A 22,091-nucleotide genomic window follows, 5' to 3' on the forward strand; every position below is an offset into this window, starting at 1 on the left:
AGCCTGGTGCCCTCAGCTCCCGAGCCCGCGCCTGGGAGCCTGGGAGCCTGGGAGCCTGGGAGCCTGGGGTCCGCAGCACCCGAGCCCGCGCCTGGGAGCCTGGGAGCCTGGGAGCCTGGGAGTCTGGGGTCCGCAGCACCATAGACCGCGCCTGGGAGCCTGGGAGCCTGGGCAGCTGGGGGCATGGGGTCCGCAGCACCCTAGCCCGCGCCTGGGAGCCTGGGAACCTGGGGTACGCAGCACCCTAGCAGCGCCTGGGAGCCTGAGAGCCTGGGAGCCTGGGAGTCTGGGGTCTGCAGCACAATAGACCGCGCCTGGGAGCCTGGGAGCCTGGGCGGCTGGGGGCATGGGGTCCGCAGCACCCTAGCCCGCGCCTGGGAGCCTGGGAGCCTGGGGTCCGCAGCACCCTAGCAGCGCCTGGGAACCTGGGAGCCTGGGAGCTTGGGAGCCTGGGGTCCGCAGGACCTGAGCCCGCGCCTGGGAGCCTGGGAGCCTGGGTGCTTGGGAGCCTGGGGCCCTCAGCTCCCGAGCCCGCGCTTGGGAGCCTGGGGTCCGCAGCACACGAGCCCGCGCCTGGGAGCCTGGGAGCCTGGGGACCTGGGGTCCGCAGCACCCTATCCCGCGCCTGGGAGCCTGGGAGCCTCGGTTGCTGGGGGCCTGGGGCCCTCAGCTCCCGAGCCCGCGCTTGGGAGCCTGGGGCCCTTAGCTCCCGAGCCCGCGCCTGGGAGCCTGGGAGCCTGGGAGCCTGGGGTCTGGGGTCCGCAGCACCCTAGACCACGCCTGTGAGCCTGGGAGCCTGGGAGCCTGGGGTCCGCAGCACCTGAGCCGGCGCCTGGGAGCCTGGGAGCCTGGGAGCTTGGGATCCGCACCACCCTACCCCGCGCCTAGGAGCCTGGGAGCCCGGGAGCCTGGGGCCCTCAGCTCCCGAGCCCGCGCCTGGGAGCCTGGGAGCCTGGGAGCCTGGTGGCCTGGGGTCCGCAGCACCCTATCCCGCGCCTGGGAGCCTGGGAGCCTGGGAGGCTGGGGGCCTGGGGCCCTCAGCTCCCGAGCCCGCGCTCGGGAGCCTGGGGTCCGCAGCACACGAGCCCGCGCCTGGGAGCCTGGGAGCCTGGGAGGCTGGGGGCCTGGGGTCCGCAGCACCCTAGCCCGCGCCTGGGAGCCTGGGAGCCTGGGATCCTGGGGCCGCAGCTCCGGAACCCGCGCCTGGTTGCCTTTGAACCTGGGGGAGGCAGCTCCCGGGCCTGCACTCGAAGCCAGAGAGATGCAGCTCACAAGCCACCGCCTGGGAGCCTCGGGTCCGCAGCACTAAAGCCCGCGCCTAGGAGCCTGGGAGCCTGGGTGCCTGGGTTCTGGGGTCCGCAGCACCCTAGCCCGCGCCTGGGAGCCTGGGAGCCTGGGGTCCGCAGCACCCTAGCAGCGCCTGGGAGCCTGGGAGCCTGGGAGCTTGGGAGCCTGGGGTCCGCAGGACCTGAGCCGCGCCTGGGAGCCTGGGAGCCTGGGAGCCTGGGGCCCTCAGCTCCCGAGCCCGCGCTTGGGAGCCTGGGGTCCGCAGCACACGAGCCCGCGCCTGGGAGCCTGGGAGCCTGGGAGTCTGGGGTCCGCAGCACCCGAGCCCGCGCCTGGGAGCCTGGGGTCCGCAGCACACGAGCCCGCGCCTGGGAGCCTGGGAGCCTAGGAGCCTGGGAGGCTGGGGGCCTGGGGTCCGCAGCACCCGAGCCCTCGCCTGGGAGCCTGGGAGCCTGGGAGGCTGGGGGCCTGGGGTCCGCAGCACCCGAGCCCTCGCCTGGGAGCCTAGGAGCCTGGGAGGCTGGGGGCCTGGGGTCCGCAGCACCCGAGCCCGCGCCTGGGAGCCTGGGAGCCTGGGAGTCTGGGGTACGCAGCACAATAGACCGCGCCTGGGAGCCTGGGAGCCTGGGAGGCTGGGGGCCTGGGGTCCGCAGCACCCTAGCCCGCGCCTGGGAGCCTGGGAGCCTGGGGTCCGCAGCACCCTAGCAGCGCCTGGGAGCCTGGGAACCTGGGAGCTTGGGAGCCTGGGGTCCGCAGGACCTGAGCCCGCGCCTAGGAGCCTGGGAGCCTGGGAACCTGGGGCCCTCAGCTCCCGAGCCCGCGCTTGGGAGCCTGGGGTCCGCAGCACACGAGCCCGCGCCTGGGAGCCTGGGAGCCTGGGAGCCTGGGAGGCTGGGGGCCTGGGGTCCGCAGCACACTAGCCCGCGCCTGGGAGCCTGGGAGCCTGGGGCCCTCAGCTCCCGAGCCCGCGCCTGGGAGCCTGGGAGCCTGGGAGCCTGCGGTCCGCAGCACCCGTGCCCGCGCCTGGGAGCCTGGGAGCCTGGGAGCCTGGGAGTCTGGGGTCCGAAGCACCATAGACCGCGCCTGGGAGCCTGGGAGCCTGGGAGGCTGGGGGCATGGGGTCCGCAGCACCCTAGCCCGCGCCTGGGAGCCTGGGAGCCTGGGGTACGCAGCACCCCAGCAGCGCCTGGGAGCCTGGGAGCCTGGGAGCCTGGGAGTCTGGGGTCTGCAGCACAATAGACCGCGCCTGGGAGCCTGGGAACCTGGGAGGCTGGGGGCCTTGGGTCCGCAGCACCCGAGCCCGCGCCTGGGAGCCTGGGAGCCTGGGGTCCGCAGCACCCTAGCAGCGCCTGGGAGCTGGGAGCCTGGGAGCTTGGGAGCCTGGGGTCCGCAGGACCTGAGCCCGCGCCTGGGAGCCTGGGAGCCTGGGTGCTTGGGAGCCTGGGGCCCTCAGCTCCCGAGCCCACGCTTGGGAGCCTGGGGTCCGCAGCACACGAGCCCGCGCCTGGGAGCCTGGGAGCCTGGGAGGCTGGGGGCCTGGGGTCCGCAGCACCCTAGCCCGCGCCAGGGAGCCTGGGAGCCTGGGGTCCTGGGGCCGCAGCTCCGGAACCCGCGCCTGGTTGCCTTTGAACCTGGGGGAGGCAGCTCCCTGGCCTGCACTCGAAGCCAGGGAGATGCAGCTCACGAGCCAGCGCCTGCGAGCCTGGGGTGCGCAGCACACGAGCCCGCGCCTGGGAGCCTGTGAAGCCCAGCCCCCGATCCCGCGCCTGGTAGCCTGTGAGCCTTGGGTTCCCAGCTCACGTGCACGCGCCTGGGAGCCTGGGGTGCGCAGCACACGAGCACGCGCCTGGGAGCCTGTGAGCCTGCGGGCACAATCTCCCGAGAACGCACCTTTTAGCCTATGAGCCTTGGGGTCCCAGCTCACGAGCACGCGCTTGGGAGCCTGGGGCACGCATCTCCCGAGCAAACGCACGGGAGGCCGGATACTGGTTTTGAGCAGCTTTCGATCTTCGCCTGGAAGCCTGGGAGCATGGGAGCCTGGGATCCTCAGCACACGAGCCCGCGCCTGGGAGCCTGGGAGCCTGGGAGCCTGGGTTCTGGGGTCCGCAGCACCCTAGACCACGCCTGGGAGCCTGGGAGCCTGGGGTCCGCAGCACCTGAGCCGGCGCCTGGGAGCCTGGGAGCCTGGGAGCTTGGGATCCGCACCACCCTACCCCGCGCCTAGGAGCCTGGGAGCCCGGGAGCCTGGGGCCCTCAGCTCCCGAGCCCGCGCCTGGGAGCCTGGGAGCCTGGGAGCCTGGTGGCCTGGGGTCCGCAGCACCCTATCCCGCGCCTGGGAGCCTGGGAGCCTGGGAGGCTGGGGGCCTGGGGCCCTCAGCTCCCGAGCCCGCGCTCGGGAGCCTGGGGTCCGCAGCACACGAGCCCGCGCCTGGGAGCCTGGGAGCCTGGGAGGCTGGGGGCCTGGGGTCCGCAGCACCCTAGCCCGCGCCTGGGAGCCTGGGAGCCTGGGATCCTGGGGCCGCAGCTCCGGAACCCGCGCCTGGTTGCCTTTGAACCTGGGGGAGGCAGCTCCCGGGCCTGCACTCGAAGCCAGAGAGATGCAGCTCACAAGCCAGCGCCTGGGAGCCTCGGGTCCGCAGCACTCAAGCCCGCGCCTAGGAGCCTGGGAGCCTGGGTGCCTGGGTTCTGGGGTCCGCAGCACCCTAGCCCGCGCCTGGGAGCCTGGGAGCCTGGGGTCTGCAGCACCCTAGCAGCGCCTGGGAGCCTGGGAGCCTGGGAGCCTGGGAGCTTGGGAGCCTGGGGTCCGCAGGACCTGAGCCGCGCCTGGGAGCCTGGGAGCCTGGGAGCCTGGGGCCCTCAGCTCCCGAGCCCGCGCCTGGGAGCCTGGGGTCCGCAGCACACGAGCCCGCGCCTGGGAGCCTGGGAGCCTAGGAGCCTGGGAGGCTGGGGGCCTGGGGTCCGCAGCACCCGAGCCCGCGCCTGGGAGCCTGGGAGCCTGGGAGCCTGGGGCCCTCAGCTCCCGATCCCGCGCCTGGGAGCCTGGGAGCCTGGGAGCCTGGGGGCCTGGGGTCCGCAGCACCCTATCCCGCGCCTGGGAGCCTGGGAGCCTGGGAGTCTGGGGTCCGCAGCACAATAGACCGCGCCTGGGAGCCTGGGAGCCTGGGAGGCTGGGGGCCTGGGGTCCGCAGCACCCTAGCCCGCGCCTGGGAGCCTGGGAGCCTGGGGTCCGCAGCACCCTAGCAGCGCCTGGGAGCCTGGGAACCTGGGAGCTTGGGAGCCTGGGGTCCGCAGGACCTGAGCCCGCGCCTAGGAGCCTGGGAGCCTGGGAGCCTGGGGCCCTCAGCTCCCGAGCCCGCGCTTGGGAGCCTGGGGTCCGCAGCACACGAGCCCGCGCCTGGGAGCCTGGGAGCCTGGGAGCCTGGGAGGCTGGGGGCCTGGGGTCCGCAGCACCCTAGCCCGCGCCTGGGAGCCTGGGAGCGTGGGGCCCTCAGCTCCCGAGCCCGCGCCTGGGAGCCTGGGAGCCTGGGAGCCTGGGAGCCTGGGGTCCGCAGCACCCGAGCCCGCGCCTGGGAGCCTGGGAGCCTGGGAGCCTGGGAGTCTGGGGTCCGCAGCACCATAGACAGCGCCTGGGAGCCTGGGAGCCTGGGAGGCTGGGGGCATGGGGTCCGCAGCACCCTAGCCCGCGCCTGGGAGCCTGGGAGCCTGGGGTACGCAGCACCCTAGCGGCGCCTGGGAGCCTGGGAGCCTGGGAGCCTGGGAGCCTGGGAGTCTCGGGTCTGCAGCACAATAGACCGCGCCTGGGAGCCTGGGAACCTGGGAGGCTGGGGGCCTTGGGTCCGCAGCACCCGAGCCCGCGCCTGGGAGCCTGGGAGCCTAGGAGCCTGGGGTCCGCAGCACCCTAGCAGCGCCTGGGAACCTGGGAGCCTGGGAGCTTGGGAGCCTGGGATCCGCAGGACCTGAGCCCGCGCCTGGGAGCCTGGGAGCCTGGGTGCTTGGGAGCCTGGGGCCCTCAGCTCCCGAGCCCGCGCTTGGGAGCCTGGGGTCCGCAGCACACGAGCCCGCGCCTGGGAGCCTGGGAGCCTGGGGACCTGGGGTCCGCAGCACCCTATCCCGCGCCTGGGAGCCTGGGAGCCTCGGTTGCTGGGGGCCTGGGGCCCTCAGCTCCCGAGCCCGCGCTTGGGAGCCTGGGGTCCGCAGCACACGAGCCCGCGCCTGGGAGCCTGGGAGCCTGGGAGGCTGGGGGCCTGGGGTCCGCAGCACCCTAGCCCGCGCCAGGGAGCCTGGGAGCCTGGGGTCCTGGGGCCGCAGCTCCGGAACCCGCGCCTGGTTGCCTTTGAACCTGGGGGAGGCAGCTCCCTGGCCTGCACTCGAAGCCAGGGAGATGCAGCTCACGAGCCAGCGCCTGGGAGCCTGGGGTGCGCAGCACACGAGCCCGCGCCTGGGAGCCTGTGAAGCCCAGCCCCCGATCCCGCGCCTGGTAGCCTGTGAGCCTTGGGTTCCCAGCTCACGTGCACGCGCCTGGGAGCCTGGGGTGCGCAGCACACGAGCCCGCGCCTGGGAGCCTGGGAGCCTGGGTTCTGGGGTCCGCAGCACCCTAGATCACGCCTGGGAGCCTGGGAGTTTGGGAGTCTGGGGGCCTGGGGTCCGCAGCACCCTAGCCCGCGCCTGGGAGCCTGGGAGCCTGGGGTACGCAGCACCCTAGCCCGCGCCTGGGAGCCTGGGAGCCTGGGGTCCGCAGCACCTGAGCCGGTGCGTGGGAGCCTGGGAGCCTGGGAGCCTGGGGTCCGCACCACCGTACCCCGCGCCTAGGAGCCTGGGAGCCTGGGAGCCTGGGGCCCTCAGCTCCCGAGCCCGCGCCTGGGAGAATGGGAGCCTGGGAGCCTGGGGGCCTGGGGTCCGCAGCACCGTATCCCGCGCCTGGGAGCCTGGGAGGATGGGGGCCTGGGGCCCTCAGATCCCGAGCCCGCGCCTGAGAGCCTGGGAGCCTGGGGTCCGCAGCACCCTATCCCGCGCCTGGGAGCCTGGGAGCCTGGGAGGCTGGGGGCCTGGGGCCCTCAGCTCCCGAGCCCGCGCCTGGGAACCTGGGAGCCTGGGAGCATGGGGGCCTGGGGTCCGCAGCACCCTATCCCGCGCCTGGGAGCCTGGGAGCCTGGGAGCCTGGGAGTCTGGGGTCCGCAGCACAATAGACCGCGCCTGGGAGCCTGGGAGCCTGGGAGGCTGGGGGCCTGGCGTCCGCAGCACCCTAGCCCGCGCCTGGGAGCCTGGGAGCCTGGGGTCCGCAGCACCCTAGCAGCGCCTGGGAGCCTGGGAGCCTGGGAGCTTGGGAGCCTGGGGTCCGCAGGACCTGAGACCGCGCCTGGGAGCCTGGGAGCTTGGGGCCCTCAGCTCCCGAGCCCGCGCCTGGGAGCATGGGAGCCTGGGGTCCGCATCACACGAGCCCGCGCCTGGGAGCCTGGGAGACTGGGAGTCTGGGGTCCGCAGCTCCCGAGGCCGCGCCTGGGAGCATGGGAGCCTGGGAGCATGGGGTACGCAGCACCCTAGCCCGCGCCTGGGAGCCTGGGAGCCTGGGTGCCTGGGGCCCTCAGCTCCCGAGCCCGCGCCTGCGAGCCTGGGAGCCTGGGAGCCTGGGGGCCTGGGGTCCGCAGCACCCTAGCCCGTGCCTGGGAGCCTGGGAGCCTGGGAGACTGGTGTCCGCAGCACCCTAGCAGCGCCTGGGAGCCTGGGAGCCTGGGAGCTTGGGAGCCTGGGATTCGCAGGACCTGAGCCCGCGCCTGGGAGCCTGGGAGCCTGGGATCCTGGGGCCGCAGCTCCGGAACCCGCGCCTGGTTGCCTTTGAACCTAGGGGAGGCAGCTCCCGGGCCTGCACTCGAAGCCAGGGAAATGCAGCTCACGAGCCAGCGCATGGGAGCCTGGGGTGCGCAGCAAAGGAGCCCGCGCCTGGGAGCCTGTGAAGCCCAGCTCCCAATCCCGCGCCTGGTAGCCTGTGAGCCTTGGGGTCCCAGCTCACGTGCACGCGCCTGGGAGCTTGGGGTGCGCAGCACACGAGCACGCGCCTGGGAGCCTGTGAGCCTGCGGGCACAATCTCCCGAGAACGCACCTGTTAGCCTATGAGCCTTGGGGTCCCAGCTCACGAGCACGAGCTAGGGAGCCTGGGGCACGCATCTCCCGAGCAAACGCACGGGAGGCCGGATACTGGTTTTCAGCAGTTTTCGATCTTCGCCTGGGAGCCTGGGATCCTGGGAGCCTGGGAGTCTGGGGTCCGCAGCACCCGAGCCCGCGCCTGGGAGCCTGGGGTCCGCAGCACACGAGCCCGCGCCTGGGAGCCTGGGAGCCTAGGAGCCTGGGAGGCTGGGGGCCTGGGGTCCGCAGCACCCGAGCCCGCGCCTGGGAGCCTGGAGCCTGGGAGCCTGGGGCCCTCAGCTCCCGAGCCCGCGCCTGGGAGCCTGGGAGCCTGGGAGCCTGGGGGCCTGGGGTCCGGAGCACCCTATCCCGCGCCTGGGAGCCTGGGAGCCTGGGAGTCTGGGGTCCGCAGCACAATAGACCGCGCCTGGGAGCCTGGGAGGCTGGGAGGCTGGGGGCCTGGGGTCCGCAGCACCCTAGCCCGCGCCTGGGAGCCTGGGAGCCTGGGGCCCTCAGCTCACGAGCCCGCGCCTGGGAGCCTGGGAGCCTGGGAGCCTGGGAGCCTGGGGTCCGCAGCACCCGAACCCGCGCCTGGGAGCCTGGGAGCCTGGGAGCCTGGGAGTCTGGGGTCCGCAGCACCATAGACCGCGCCTGGGAGCCTGGGAGCCTGGGAGGCTGGGGGCATGGGGTCCGCAGCACCCTAGCCCGCGCCTGGGAGCCTGGGAGCCTGGGAGGCTGGGGGCATGGGGTCCGCAGGACCTGAGCCCGCGCCTGGTTTCCTTTGAACCTGGGGGAAGTAGCTCCCGGGCCTGCACTCGAAGCCAGGGAGATGCAGCTCACGAGCCCGCGCCTCGGAGCCTGGGGTCCCCAGCACCCAAGCCCGCGCCTAGGAGCCTGGGAGCTTTGGAGCCTGGGGTCTGGGGTCCGCAGCACCCTAGACCACGCCTGTGAGCCTGGGAGCCTGGGAGCCTGGGAGCCTGGGGTCCACAGCACCTGAGCCGGCGCCTGGGAGCCTGGGAGCCTGGGAGCTTGGGGTCCGCACCACCCTACCCCGCGCCTAGGAGCCTGGGAGCCTGGGAGCCTGGGGCCCTCAGCTCCCGAGCCCGCGCCTGGGAGCCTGGGAGCCTGGGAGCCTGGGAGCCTGGGGGCCTGGGGTCCGCAGCACCCTATCCCGCGCCTGTGAGCCTGGGAGCCTGGGAGTCTGGGGTCCGCAGCACAATAGACCGCGCCTGGGAGCCTGGGAGCCTGGGAGGCTGGGGGCCTGGGGTCCGCAGCACCCTAGCCCGCGCCTGGGAGCCTGGGAGCCTGGGGCCGCAGCAACCTAGCAGCGCCTGGGAGCCTGGGAGCATGCGAGCTTGGGAGCCTGGGGTCCGCAGGACCTGAGCCCGCGCCTAGGAGCCTGGGAGCCTGGGAGCCTGGGGCCCTCAGCTCCCGAGCCCGCGCCTGGGAGCCTGGGAGCCTGGGAGCCTGGGGCCCTCAGCTCCCGAGCCCGCGCCTGGGAGCCTGGGAGACTGGGAGGCTGGGGGCCTGGGGCCCTCAGCTCCCGAGCCCGGGCTCGGGAGCCTGGGGTGCGCAGCACACGAGCCCGCGCTCGGGAGCCTGGGGTCCGCAGCACACGAGCCCGCGCCTGGGAGCCTGGGAGCCTGGGAGGCTGGGGGCCTGGGGTCCGCAGCACCCTAGCCCGCGCCTGGGAGCCTGGGAGCCTGGGATCCTGGGGCCGCAGCTCCGGAACCCGCGCCTGGTTGCCTTTGAACCTGGGGGAGGCAGCTCCCGGGCCTGCACTCGAAGCCAGAGAGATGCAGCTCACAAGCCAGCGCCTGGGAGCCTCGGGTCCGCAGCACTCAAGCCCGCGCCTAGGAGCCTGGGAGCCTGGGTGCCTGGGTTCTGGGGTCCGCAGCACACTAGCCCGCGCCTGGGAGCCTGGGAGCCTGGGGTCTGCAGAACCCTAGCAGCGCCTGGGAGCCTGGGAGCCTGGGAGCTTGGGAGCCTGGGGTCCGCAGGACCTGAGCCGCGCCTGGGAGCCTGGGAGCCTGGGAGCCTGGGGCCCTCAGCTCCCGAGCCCGCGCCTGGGAGCCTGGGGTTCGCAGCACACGAGCCCGCGCCTGGGAGCCTGGGAGCCTAGGAGCCTGGGAGGCTGGGGGCCTGGGGTACGCAGCACCCGAGCCCGCGCCTGGGAGCCTGGGAGCCTGGGAGCCTGGGGCCCTCAGCTCCCGATCCCGCGCCTGGGAGCCTGGGAGCCTGGGAGCCTGGGGGCCTGGGGTCCGCAGTACCCTATCCCGCGCCTGGGAGCCTGGGAGCCTGGGAGTCTGGGGTCCGCAGCACAATAGACCGCGCCTGGGAGCCTGGGAGCCTGGGAGGCTGGGGGCCTGGGGTCCGCAGCACCCTAGCCCGCGCCTGGGAGCCTGGGAGCCTGGGGTCCGCAGCACCCTAGCAGCGCCTGGGAGCCTGGGAACCTGGGAGCTTGGGAGCCTGGGGTCCGCAGGACCTGAGCCCGCGCCTAGGAGCCTGGGAGCCTGGGAGCCTGGGGCCCTCAGCTCCCGAGCCCGCGCTTGGGAGCCTGGGGTCCGCAGCACACGAGCCCGCGCCTGGGAGCCTGGGAGCCTGGGAGCCTGGGAGGCTGGGGGCCTGGGGTCCGCAGCACCCTAGCCCGCGCCTGGGAGCCTGGGAGCCTGGGGCCCTCAGCTCCCGAGCCCGCGCCTGGGAGCCTGGGAGCCTGGGAGCCTGGGGTCCGCAGCACCCGAGCCCACGCCTGGGAGCCTGGGAGCCTGGGAGCCTGGGAGTCTGGGGTCCGCAGCACCATAGACCGCGCCTGGGAGCCTGGGAGCCTGGGAGGCTGGGGGCATGGGGTCCGCAGCACCCTAGCCCGCGCCTGGGAGCCTGGCAGCCTGGGGTACGCAGCACCCTAGCAGCGCCTGGGAGCCTGGGAGCCTGGGAGCCTGGGAGTCTGGGGTCTGCAGCACAATAGACCGCGCCTGGGAGCCTGGGGTCCGCAGCACCCTAGCAGCGCCTGGGAACCTGGGAGCCTGGGAGCTTGGGAGCCTGGGGTCCGCAGGACCTGAGCCCGCGCCTGGGAGCCTGGGAGCCTGGGTGCTTGGGAGCCTGGGGCCCTCAGCTCCCGAGCCCGCGCTTGGGAGCCTGGGGTCCGCAGCACACGAGCCCGCGCCTGGGAGCCTGGGAGCCTGGGGACCTGGGGTCCGCAGCACCCTATCCCGCGCCTGGGAGCCTGGGAGCCTCGGTTGCTGGGGGCCTGGGGCCCTCAGCTCCCGAGCCCGCGCTTGGGAGCCTGGGGTCCGCAGCACACGAGCCCGCGCCTGGGAGCCTGGGAGCCTGGGAGGCTGGGGGCCTGGGGTCCGCAGCACCCTAGCCCGCGCCAGGGAGCCTGGGAGCCTGGGGTCCTGGGGCCGCAGCTCCGGAACCCGCGCCTGGTTGCCTTTGAACCTGGGGGAGGCAGCTCCCTGGCCTGCACTCGAAGCCAGGGAGATGCAGCTCACGAGCCAGCGCCTGGGAGCCTGGGGTGCGCAGCACACCAGCCCGCGCCTGGGAGCCTGTGAAGCCCAGCCCCCGATCCCGCGCCTGGTAGCCTGTGAGCCTTGGGTTCCCAGCTCACGTGCACGCGCCTGGGAGCCTGGGGTGCGCAGCACACGAGCACGCGCCTGGGAGCCTGTGAGCCTGCGGGCACAATCTCCCGAGAACGCACCTTTTAGCCTATGAGCCTTGGGGTCCCAGCTCACGAGCACGCGCTTGGGAGCCTGGGGCACGCATCTCCCGAGCAAACGCACGGGAGGCCGTATACTGGTTTTGAGCAGCTTTCGATCTTCGCCTGGGAGCATGGGAGCCTGGGATCCTCAGCACACGAGCCCGCGCCTGGGAGCCTGGGAGCCTGGGAGCCTGGGTTCTGGGGTCCGCAGCACCCTAGACCACGCCTGGGAGCCTGGGAGTTTGGGAGGCTGGGGGCCTGGGGTCCACAGCACCCTAGCCCGCGCCTGGGAGCCTGGGGTCCGCAGCACCCTAGCCCGCGCCTGGGAGCCTGGGAGCCTGGGAGCCTGGGGTCCGCAGCACCTGAGCCGGCGCCTGGGAGCCTGGGAGCCTGGGAGCCTGGGGTCCGCACCACCCTACCCCGCGCATAGGAGCCTGGGAGCCTGGGAGCCTGGGGCCCTCAGCTCCCGAGCCCGCGCCTGGGAGAATGGGAGCCTGGGAGCCTGGGGGCCTGGGGTCCGCAGCACCGTATCCCGCGCCTGGGAGCCTGGGAGGATGGGGGCCTGGGGCCCTCAGATCCCGAGCCCACGCCTGGGAGCCGGGGAGCCTGGGAGCCTGGGGGCCTGGGGTCCGCAGCACCCTATCCCGCGCCTGGGAGCCTAGGAGCCTGGGAGGCTGGGGGCCTGGGGCCCTCAGCTCCCGAGCCCGCGCCTGGGAACCTGGGAGCCTGGGAGCCTGGGGGCCTGGGGTCCGCAGCACCCTATCCCGCGCCTGGGAGCCTGGGAGCCTGGGAGCCTGGGAGTCTGGGGTCCGCAGCACAATAGACCGCGCCTGGGAGCCTGGGAGCCTGGGAGGCTGGGGGCCTGGCGTCCGCAGCACCCTAGCCCGCGCCTGGGAGCCTGGGAGCCTGGGGTCCGCAGCACCCTAGCAGCGCCTGGGAGCCTGGGAGCCTGGGAGCTTGGGAGCCTGGGGTCCGCAGGACCTGAGCCCGCGCCTGGGCGCCTGGGAGCCTGGGAGCCTGGGGCCCTCAGCTCCCGAGCCCGCGCTTGGGAGCCTCGGGTCCGCAGCACACGAGCCCGCGCCTGGGAGCCTGGGAGACTGGGAGTCTGGGGTCCGCAGCTCCCGAGCCCGCGCCTGGGAGCATGGGAGCCTGGGAGCATGGGGTACGCAGCACCCTAGCCCGCGCCTGGGAGCCTGGGAGCCTGGGTGCCTGGGGCCCTCAGCTCCCGAGCCCGCGCCTGCGAGCCTGGGAGCCTGGGAGCCTGGGGGCCTGGGGTCCGCAGCACCCTAGCCCGTGCCTGGGAGCCTGGGAGCCTGGGAGACTGGTGTCCGCAGCACCCTAGCAGCGCCTGGGAGCCTGGGAGCCTGGGAGCTTGGGAGCCTGGGGTCCGCAGGACCTGAGCCCGCGCCTGGGAGCCTGGGAGCCTGGGATCCTGGGGCCGCAGCTCCGGAACCCGCGCCTGGTTGGCTTTGAACCTAGGGGAGGCAGCTCCCGGGCCTGCACTCGAAGCCAGGGAAATGCAGCTCACGAGCCAGCGCATGGGAGCCTGGGGTGCGCAGCACAGGAGCCCGCGCCTGGGAGCCTGTGAAGCCCAGCTCCCAATCCCGCGCCTGGTAGCCTGTGAGCCTTGGGGTCCCAGCTCACGTGCACGCGCCTGGGAGCCTGGGGTGTGCAGCACACGAGCACGCGCCTGGGAGCCTGTGAGCCTGCGGGCACAATCTCCCGAGAACGCACCTGTTAGCCTATGAGCCTTGGGGTCCCAGCTCACGAGCACGCGCTAGGGAGCCTGGGGCACGCATCTCCCGAGCAAACGCACGGGAGGCCGGATACTGGTTTTCAGCAGCTTTCGATCTTCGCCTGGGAGCCTGGGATCCTGGGAGCCTGGGAGTCTGGGGTCCGCAGCACCCGAGCCCGCGCCTGGGAGCCTGGGGTCCGCAGCACACGAGCCCGCGCCTGGGAGCCTGGGAGCCTAGGAGCCTGGGAGGCTGGGGGCATGGGGTCCGCAGCACCCGAGCCCGCGCCTGGGAGCCTGGGAGCCTGGGAGCCTGGGGCCCTCAGCTCCCGAGCCCGCGCCTGGGAGCCTGGGAGCCTGGGAGCCTGGGGGCCTGGGGTCCGCAGCACCCTATCCCGCGCCTGGGAGCCTGGGAGCCTGGGAGTCTGGGGTGCGCAGCACAATAGACCGCGCCTGGGAGCCTGGGAGCGTGGGGTCCGCAGCACCCTAGCAGCGCCTGGGAGCCTGGGAACCTGGGAGCTTGGGAGCCTGGGGTCCGCAGACCTGAGCACGCGCCTAGGAGCCTGGGAGCCTGGGAGCCTGGGGCCCTCAGCTCCCGAGCCCGCGCTTGGGAGCCTGGGGTCCGCAGCACACGAGCCCGCGCCTGGGAGCCTGGGAGCCTGGGAGCCTGGGAGGCTGGGGGCCTGGGGTCCGCAGCACCCTAGCCCGCGCCTGGGAGCCTGGGAGCCTGGGGCCCTCAGCTCCCGAGCCCGCGCCTGGGAGCCTGGGAGCCTGGGAGCCTGGGAGCCTGGGGTCCGCAGCACCCGAGCCCGCGCCTGGGAGCCTGGGAGCCTGGGAGCCTGGGAGTCTGGGGTCCGCAGCACCATAGACCGCGCCTGGGAGCCTGGGAGCCTGGGCGGCTGGGGGCATGGGGTCCGCAGCACCCTAGCCCGCGCCTGGGAGCCTGGGAGCCTGGGGTACGCAGCACCCTAGCAGCGCCTGGGAGCCTGAGAGCCTGGGAGCCTGGGAGTCTGGGGTCTGCAGCACAATAGACCGCGCCTGGGAGCCTGGGAGCCTGGGCGGCTGGGGGCATGGGGTCCGCAGCACCCTAGCCCGCGCCTGGGAGCCTGGGAGCCTGGGGTCCGCAGCACCCTAGCAGCGCCTGGGAACCTGGGAGCCTGGGAGCTTGGGAGCCTGGGGTCCGCAGGACCTGAGCCCGCGCCTGGGAGCCTGGGAGCCTGGGTGCTTGGGAGCCTGGGGCCCTCAGCTCACGAGCCCGCGCTTGGGAGCCTGGGGTCCGCAGCACACGAGCCCGCGCCTGGGAGCCTGGGAGCCTGGGGACCTGGGGTCCGCAGCACCCTATCCCGCGCCTGGGAGCCTGGGAGCCTCGGTTGCTGGGGGCCTGGGGCCCTCAGCTCCCGAGCCCGCGCTTGGGAGCCTGGGGCCCTTAGCTCCCGAGCCCGCGCCTGGGAGCCTGGGAGCCTGGGAGCCTGGGGTCTGGGGTCCGCAGCACCCTAGACCACGCCTGTGAGCCTGGGAGCCTGGGAGCCTGGGAGCCTGGGGTCCGCAGCACCTGAGCCGGCGCCTGGGAGCCTGGGAGCCTGGGAGCTTGGGATCCGCACCACCCTACCCCGCGCCTAGGAGCCTGGGAGCCCGGGAGCCTGGGGCCCTCAGCTCCCGAGCCCGCGCCTGGGAGCCTGGGAGCCTGGGAGCCTGGTGGCCTGGGGTCCGCAGCACCCTATCCCGCGCCTGGGAGCCTGGGAGCCTGGGAGGCTGGGGGCCTGGGGCCCTCAGCTCCCGAGCCCGCGCTCGGGAGCCTGGGGTCCGCAGCACACGAGCCCGCGCCTGGGAGCCTGGGAGCCTGGGAGACTGGGGGCCTGGGGTCCGCAGCACCCTAGCCCGCGCCTGGGAGCCTGGGAGCCTGGGATCCTGGGGCCGCAGCTCCGGAACCCGCGCCTGGTTGCCTTTGAACCTGGGGGAGGCAGCTCCCGGGCCTGCACTCGAAGCCAGAGAGATGCAGCTCACAAGCCAGCGCCTGGGAGCCTCGGGTCCGCAGCACTCAAGCCCGCGCCTAGGAGCCTGGGAGCCTGGGTGCCTGGGTTCTGGGGTCCGCAGCACCCTAGCCCGCGCCTGGGAGCCTGGGAGCCTGGGGTCCCCAGCACCCTAGCAGCGCCTGGGAGCCTGGGAGCCTGGGAGCTTGGGAGCCTGGGGTCCGCAGGACCTGAGCCGCGCCTGGGAGCCTGGGAGCCTGGGAGACTGGGGCCCTCAGCTCCCGAGCCCGCGCTTGGGAGCCTGGGGTCCGCAGCACACGAGCCCGCGCCTGGGAGCCTGGGAGCCTGGGAGTCTGGGGTCCGCAGCACCCGAGCCCGCGCCTGGGAGCCTGGGGTCCGCAGCACACGAGCCCGCGCCTGGGAGCCTGGGAGCCTAGGAGCCTGGGAGGCTGGGGGCCTGGGGTCCGCAGCACCCGAGCCCTCGCCTGGGAGCCTGGGAGCCTGGGAGCCTGGGGGCCTGGGGTCCGCAGCACCCGAGCCCTCGCCTGGGAGCCTAGGAGCCTGGGAGGCTGGGGGCCTGGGGTCCGCAGCACCCGAGCCCGCGCCTGGGAGCCTGGGAGCCTGGGAGTCTGGGGTCCGCAGCACAATAGACCGCGCCTGGGAGCCTGGGAGCCTGGGAGGCTGGGGGCCTGGGGTCCGCAGCACCCTAGCCCGCGCCTGGGAGCCTGGGAGCCTGGGGTCCGCAGCACCCTAGCAGCGCCTGGGAGCCTGGGAACCTGGGAGCTTGGGAGCCTGGGGTCCGCAGGACCTGAGCCCGCGCCTAGGAGCCTGGGAGCCTGGGAACCTGGGGCCCTCAGCTCCTGAGCCCGCGCTTGGGAGCCTGGGGTCCGCAGCACACGAGCCCGCGCCTGGGAGCCTGGGAGCCTGGGAGCCTGGGAGGCTGGGGGCCTGGGGTCCGCAGCACACTAGCCCGCGCCTGGGAGCCTGGGAGCCTGGGGCCCTCAGCTCCCGAGCCCGCGCTCGGGAGCCTGGGGTCCGCAGCACACGAGCCCGCGCCTGGGAGCCTGGGAGCCTGGGAGGCTGGGGGCCTGGGGTCCGCAGCACCCTAGCCCGCGCCTGGGAGCCTGGGAGCCTGGGATCCTGGGGCCGCAGCTCCGGAACCCGCGCCTGGTTGCCTTTGAACCTGGGGGAGGCAGCTCCCGGGCCTGCACTCGAAGCCAGAGAGATGCAGCTCACAAGCCAGCGCCTGGGAGCCTCGGGTCCGCAGCACTCAAGCCCGCGCCTAGGAGCCTGGGAGCCTGGGTGCCTGGGTTCTGGGGTCCGCAGCACCCTAGCCCGCGCCTGGGAGCCTGGGAGCCTGGGGTCTGCAGCACCCTAGCAGCGCCTGGGAGCCTGGGAGCCTGGGAGCTTGGGAGCCTGGGGTCCGCAGGACCTGAGCCGCGCCTGGGAGCCTGGGAGCCTGGGAGCCTGGGGCCCTCAGCTCCCGAGCCCGCGCCTGGGAGCCTGGGGTCCGCAGCACACGAGCCCGCGCCTGGGAGCCTGGGAGCCTAGGAGCCTGGGAGGCTGGGGGCCTGGGGTCCGCAGGACCCGAGCCCGCGCCTGGGAGCCTGGGAGCCTGGGAGCCTGGGGCCCTCAGCTCCCGATCCCGCGCCTGGGAGCCTGGGAGCCTGGGAGCCTGGGGGCCTGGGGTCCGCAGCACCCTATCCCGCGCCTGGGAGCCTGGGAGCCTGGGAGTCTGGGGTCCGCAGCACAATAGACCGCGCCTGGGAGCCTGGGAGCCTGGGAGGCTGGGGGCCTGGGGTCCGCAGCACCCTAGCCCGCGCCTGGGAGCCTGGGAGCCTGGGGTCCGCAGCACCCTAGCAGCGCCTGGGAGCCTGGGAACCTGGGAGCTTGGGAGCCTGGGGTCCGCAGGACCTGAGCCCGCGCCTAGGAGCCTGGGAGCCTGGGAGCCTGGGGCCCTCAGCTCCCGAGCCCGCGCTTGGGAGCCTGGGGTCCGCAGCACACGAGCCCGCGCCTGGGAGCCTGGGAGCCTGGGAGCCTGGGAGGCTGGGGGCCTGGGGTCCGCAGCACCCTAGCCCGCGCCTGGGAGCCTGGGAGCCTGGGGCCCTCAGCTCCCGAGCCCGCGCCTGGGAGCCTGGGAGCCTGGGAGCCTGGGGTCCGCAGCACCCGAGCCCGCGCCTGGGAGCCTGGGAGCCTGGGAGCCTGGGAGTCTGGGGTCCGCAGCACCATAGACCGCGCCTGGGAGCCTGGGAGCCTGGGAGGCTGGGGGCATGGGGTCCGCAGCACCCTAGCCCGCGCCTGGGAGCCTGGGAGCCTGGGGTACGCAGCACCCTAGCAGCGCCTGGGAGCCTGGGAGCCTGGGAGCCTGGGAGTCTGGGGTCTGCAGCACAATAGACCGCGCCTGGGAGCCTGGGGTCCGCAGCACCCTAGCAGCGCCTGGGAACCTGGGAGCCTGGGAGCTTGGGAGCCTGGGGTCCGCAGGACCTGAGCCCGCGCCTGGGAGCCTGGGAGCCTGGGTGCTTGGGAGCCTGGGGCCCTCAGCTCCCGAGCCCGCGCTTGGGAGCCTGGGGTCCGCAGCACACGAGCCCGCGCCTGGGAGCCTGGGAGCCTGGGGACCTGGGGTCCGCAGCACCCTATCCCGCGCCTGGGAGCCTGGGAGCCTCGGTTGCTGGGGGCCTGGGGCCCTCAGCTCCCGAGCCCGCGCTTGGGAGCCTGGGGTCCGCAGCACACGAGCCCGCGCCTGGGAGCCTGGGAGCCTGGGAGGCTGGGGGCCTGGGGTCCGCAGCACCCTAGCCGGCGCCAGGGACCCTGGGAGCCTGGGGTCCTGGGGCCGCAGCTCCGGAACCCGCGCCTGGTTGCCTTTGAACCTGGGGGAGGCAGCTCCCTGGCCTGCACTCGAAGCCAGGGAGATGCAGCTCACGAGCCAGCGCCTGGGAGCCTGGGGTGCGCAGCACACGAGCCCGCGCCTGGGAGCCTGTGAAGCCCAGCCCCCGATCCCGCGCCTGGTAGCCTGTGAGCCTTGGGTTCCCAGCTCACGTGCACGCGCCTGGGAGCCTGGGGTGCGCAGCACACGAGCACGCGCCTGGGAGCCTGTGAGCCTGCGGGCACAATCTCCCGAGAACGCACCTTTTAGCCTATGAGCCTTGGGGTCCCAGCTCACGAGCACGCGCTTGGGAGCCTGGGGCACGCATCTCCCGAGCAAACGCACGGGAGGCCGGATACTGGTTTTGAGCAGCTTTCGATCTTCGCCTGGGAGCATGGGAGCCTGGGATCCTCAGCACACGAGCCCGCGCCTGGGAGCCTGGGAGCCTGGGAGCCTGGGTTCTGGGGTCCGCAGCACCCTAGACCACGCCTGGGAGCCTGGGAGTTTGGGAGGCTGGGGGCCTGGGGTCCACAGCACCCTAGCCCGCGCCTGGGAGCCTGGGAGCCTGGGGTCCGCAGCACCCTAGCCCGCGCCTGGGAGCCTGGGAGCCTGGGAGCCTGGGGTCCGCAGCACCTGAGCCGGCGCCTGGGAGCCTGGGAGCCTGGGAGCCTGGGGTCCGCACCACCCTACCCCGCGCATAGGAGCCTGGGAGCCTGGGAGCCTGGGGCCCTCAGCTCCCGAGCCCGCGCCTGGGAGAATGGGAGCCTGGGAGCCTGGGGGCCTGTGGTCCGCAGCACCGTATCCCGCGCCTGGGAGCCTGGGAGGATGGGGGCCTGGGGCCCTCAGATCCCGAGCCCACGCCTGGGAGCCGGGGAGCCTGGGAGCCTGGGGGCCTGGGGTCCGCAGCACCCTATCCCGCGCCTGGGAGCCTGGGAGCCTGGGAGGCTGGGGGCCTGGGGCCCTCAGCTCCCGAGCCCGCGCCTGGGAACCTGGGAGCCTGGGAGCCTGGGGGCCTGGGGTCCGCAGCACCCTATCCCGCGCCTGGGAGCCTGGGAGCCTGGGAGCCTGGGAGTCTGGGGTCCGCAGCACAATAGACCGCGCCTGGGAGCCTGGGAGCCTGGGAGGCTGGGGGCCTGGCGTCCGCAGCACCCTAGCCCGCGCCTGGGAGCCTGGGAGCCTGGGGTCCGCAGCACCCTAGCAGCGCCTGGGAGCCTGGGAGCCTGGGAGCTTGGGAGCCTGGGGTCCGCAGGACCTGAGCCCGCGCCTGGGCGCCTGGGAGCCTGGGAGCCTGGGGCCCTCAGCTCCCGAGCCCGCGCTTGGGAGCCTCGGGTCCGCAGCACACGAGCCCGCGCCTGGGAGCCTGGGAGACTGGGAGTCTGGGGTCCGCAGCTCCCGAGCCCGCGCCTGGGAGCATGGGAGCCTGGGAGCATGGGGTACGCAGCACCCTAGCCCGCGCCTGGGAGCCTGGGAGCCTGGGTGCCTGGGGCCCTCAGCTCCCGAGCCCGCGCCTGCGAGCCTGGGAGCCTGGGAGCCTGGGGGCCTGGGGTCCGCAGCACCCTAGCCCGTGCCTGGGAGCCTGGGAGCCTGGGAGACTGGTGTCCGCAGCACCCTAGCAGCGCCTGGGAGCCTGGGAGCCTGGGAGCTTGGGAGCCTGGGGTCCGCAGGACCTGAGCCCGCGCCTGTGAGCCTGGGAGCCTGGGATCCTGGGGCCGCAGCTCCGGAACCCGCGCCTGGTTGCCTTTGAACCTAGGGGAGGCAGCTCCCGGGCCTGCACTCGAAGCCAGGGAAATGCAGCTCACGAGCCAGCGCATGGGAGCCTGGGGTGCGCAGCACAGGAGCCCGCGCCTGGGAGCCTGTGAAGCCCAGCTCCCAATCCCGCGCCTGGTAGCCTGTGAGCCTTGGGGTCCCAGCTCACGTGCACGCGCCTGGGAGCCTGGGGTGTGCAGCACACGAGCACGCGCCTGGGAGCCTGTGAGCCTGCGGGCACAATCTCCCGAGAACGCACCTTTTAGCCTATGAGCCTTGGGGTCCCAGCTCACGAGCACGCGCCTGGGAGCCTGGGGTCTGGGGTCCGCAGCACCCTAGACCACGCCTGTGAGCCTGGGAGCCTGGGAGCCTGGGGTCCGCAGCACCTGAGCCGGCGCCTGGGAGCCTGGGAGCCTGGGAGCTTGGGATCCGCACCACCCTACCCCGCGCCTAGGAGCCTGGGAGCCCGGGAGCCTGGGGCCCTCAGCTCCCGAGCCCGCGCCTGGGAGCCTGGGAGCCTGGGAGCCTGGTGGCCTGGGGTCCGCAGCACCCTATCCCGCGCCTGGGAGCCTGGGAGCCTGGGAGGCTGGGGGCCTGGGGCCCTCAGCTCCCGAGCCCGCGCTCGGGAGCCTGGGGTCCGCAGCACACGAGCCCGCGCCTGGGAGCCTGGGAGCCTGGGAGGCTGGGGACCTGGGGTCCGCAGCACCCTAGCCCGCGCCTGGGAGCCTGGGAGCCTGGGATCCTGGGGCCGCAGCTCCGGAACCCGCGCCTGGTTGCCTTTGAACCTGGGGGAGGCAGCTCCCGGGCCTGCACTCGAAGCCAGAGAGATGCAGCTCACAAGCCAGCGCCTGGGAGCCTCGGGTCCGCAGCACTCAAGCCCGCGCCTAGGAGCCTGGGAGCCTGGTGCCTGGGTTCTGGGGTCCGCAGCACCCTAGCCCGCGCCTGGGAGTCTGGGAGCCTGGGGTCCGCAGCACCCTAGCAGCGCCTGGGAGCCTGGGAGCCTGGGAGCTTGGGAGCCTGGGAGTTTGGGGTCCGCAGCACCATAGACCGCGTCTGGGAGCCTGGGAGCCTGGGAGGCTGGGGGCCTGGGGTCCGCAGCACCCTAGCCCGCGCCTGGGAGTCTGGGAGCCTGGGGTCCGCAGCACCCTAGCAGCGCCTGGGAGCCTGGGAGCCTGGGAGCCTGGGAGCCTGGGAGTTTGGGGTCCGCAGCACCATAGACCGCGTCTGGGAGCCTGGGAGCCTGGGAGGCTGGGGGCCTGGGGTCCGCAGCACCCTAGCCCGCTCCTGGGAGCCTGGGAGCCTGGGAGGCTGGGGGCCTGGGGTCCGCAGCACCCTAGCCCGCTCCTGGGAGCCTGGGAGCCTGGGAGGCTGGGGGCCTGGGGTCCGCAGCACCCGAGCCCGCGCCTGGGAGCCTGGGAGCCTGGGGTCCGCAGGACCTGAGCCCGCGCCTGGTTGCCTTTGAACCTGGGGGAAGCAGCTCCCGGGCCTGCACTCGAAGCCAGGGAGATGCAGCTCACGAGCCCGCGCCTGGGAGCCTGGGGTCCCCAGCACCCAAGCCCGCGCCTAGGAGCCTGGGAGCCTGGGCGCCTGGGGTCCGCAGCACCCTAGACCACGCCTGTGAGCCTGGGAGCCTGGGAGCCTGGGGTCCGCAGCACCTGAGCCGGCGCCTGGGAGCCTGGGAGCCTGGGAGCTTGGGATCCGCACCACCCTACCCCGCGCCTAGGAGCCTGGGAGCCCGGGAGCCTGGGGCCCTCAGCTCCCGAGCCCGCGCCTGGGAGCCTGGGAGCCTGGGAGCCTGGTGGCCTGGGGTCCGCAGCACCCTATCCCGCGCCTGGGAGCCTGGGAGCCTGGGAGGCTGGGGGCCTGGGGCCCTCAGCTCCCGAGCCCGCGCTCGGGAGCCTGGGGTCCGCAGCACACGAGCCCGCGCCTGGGAGCCTGGGAGCCTGGGAGGCTGGGGACCTGGGGTCCGCAGCACCCTAGCCCGCGCCTGGGAGCCTGGGAGCCTGGGATCCTGGGGCCGCAGCTCCGGAACCCGCGCCTGGTTGCCTTTGAACCTGGGGGAGGCAGCTCCCGGGCCTGCACTCGAAGCCAGAGAGATGCAGCTCACAAGCCAGCGCCTGGGAGCCTCGGGTCCGCAGCACTCAAGCCCGCGCCTAGGAGCCTGGGAGCCTGGTGCCTGGGTTCTGGGGTCCGCAGCACCCTAGCCCGCGCCTGGGAGTCTGGGAGCCTGGGGTCCGCAGCACCCTAGCAGCGCCTGGGAGCCTGGGAGCCTGGGAGCTTGGGAGCCTGGGGTCCGCAGGACCTGAGCCGCGCCTGGGAGCCTGGGAGCCTGGGAGCCTGGGGCCCTCAGCTCCCGAGCCCGCGCTTGGGAGCCTGGGGTCCGCAGCACACGAGCCCGCGCCTGGGAGCCTGGGAGCCTGGGAGTCTGGGGTCCGCAGCACCCGAGCCCGCGCCTGGGAGCCTGGGGTCCGCAGCACACGAGCCCGCGCCTGGGAGCCTGGGAGCCTAGGAGCCTGGGAGGCTGGGGGCCTGGGGTCCGCAGCACCCGAGCCCGCGCCTGGGAGCCTGGGAGCCTGGGAGCCTGGGGCCCTCAGCTCCCGAGCCCGCGCCTGGGAGCCTGGGAGCCTGGGAGCCTGGGGGCCTGGGGTCCGCAGCACCCTATCCCGCGCCTGGGAG

The sequence above is a fragment of the Muntiacus reevesi genome, chromosome 4 (genome assembly GCF_963930625.1).
Source record: "Muntiacus reevesi chromosome 4, mMunRee1.1, whole genome shotgun sequence".
Taxonomy (NCBI): domain Eukaryota; kingdom Metazoa; phylum Chordata; class Mammalia; order Artiodactyla; family Cervidae; genus Muntiacus; species Muntiacus reevesi.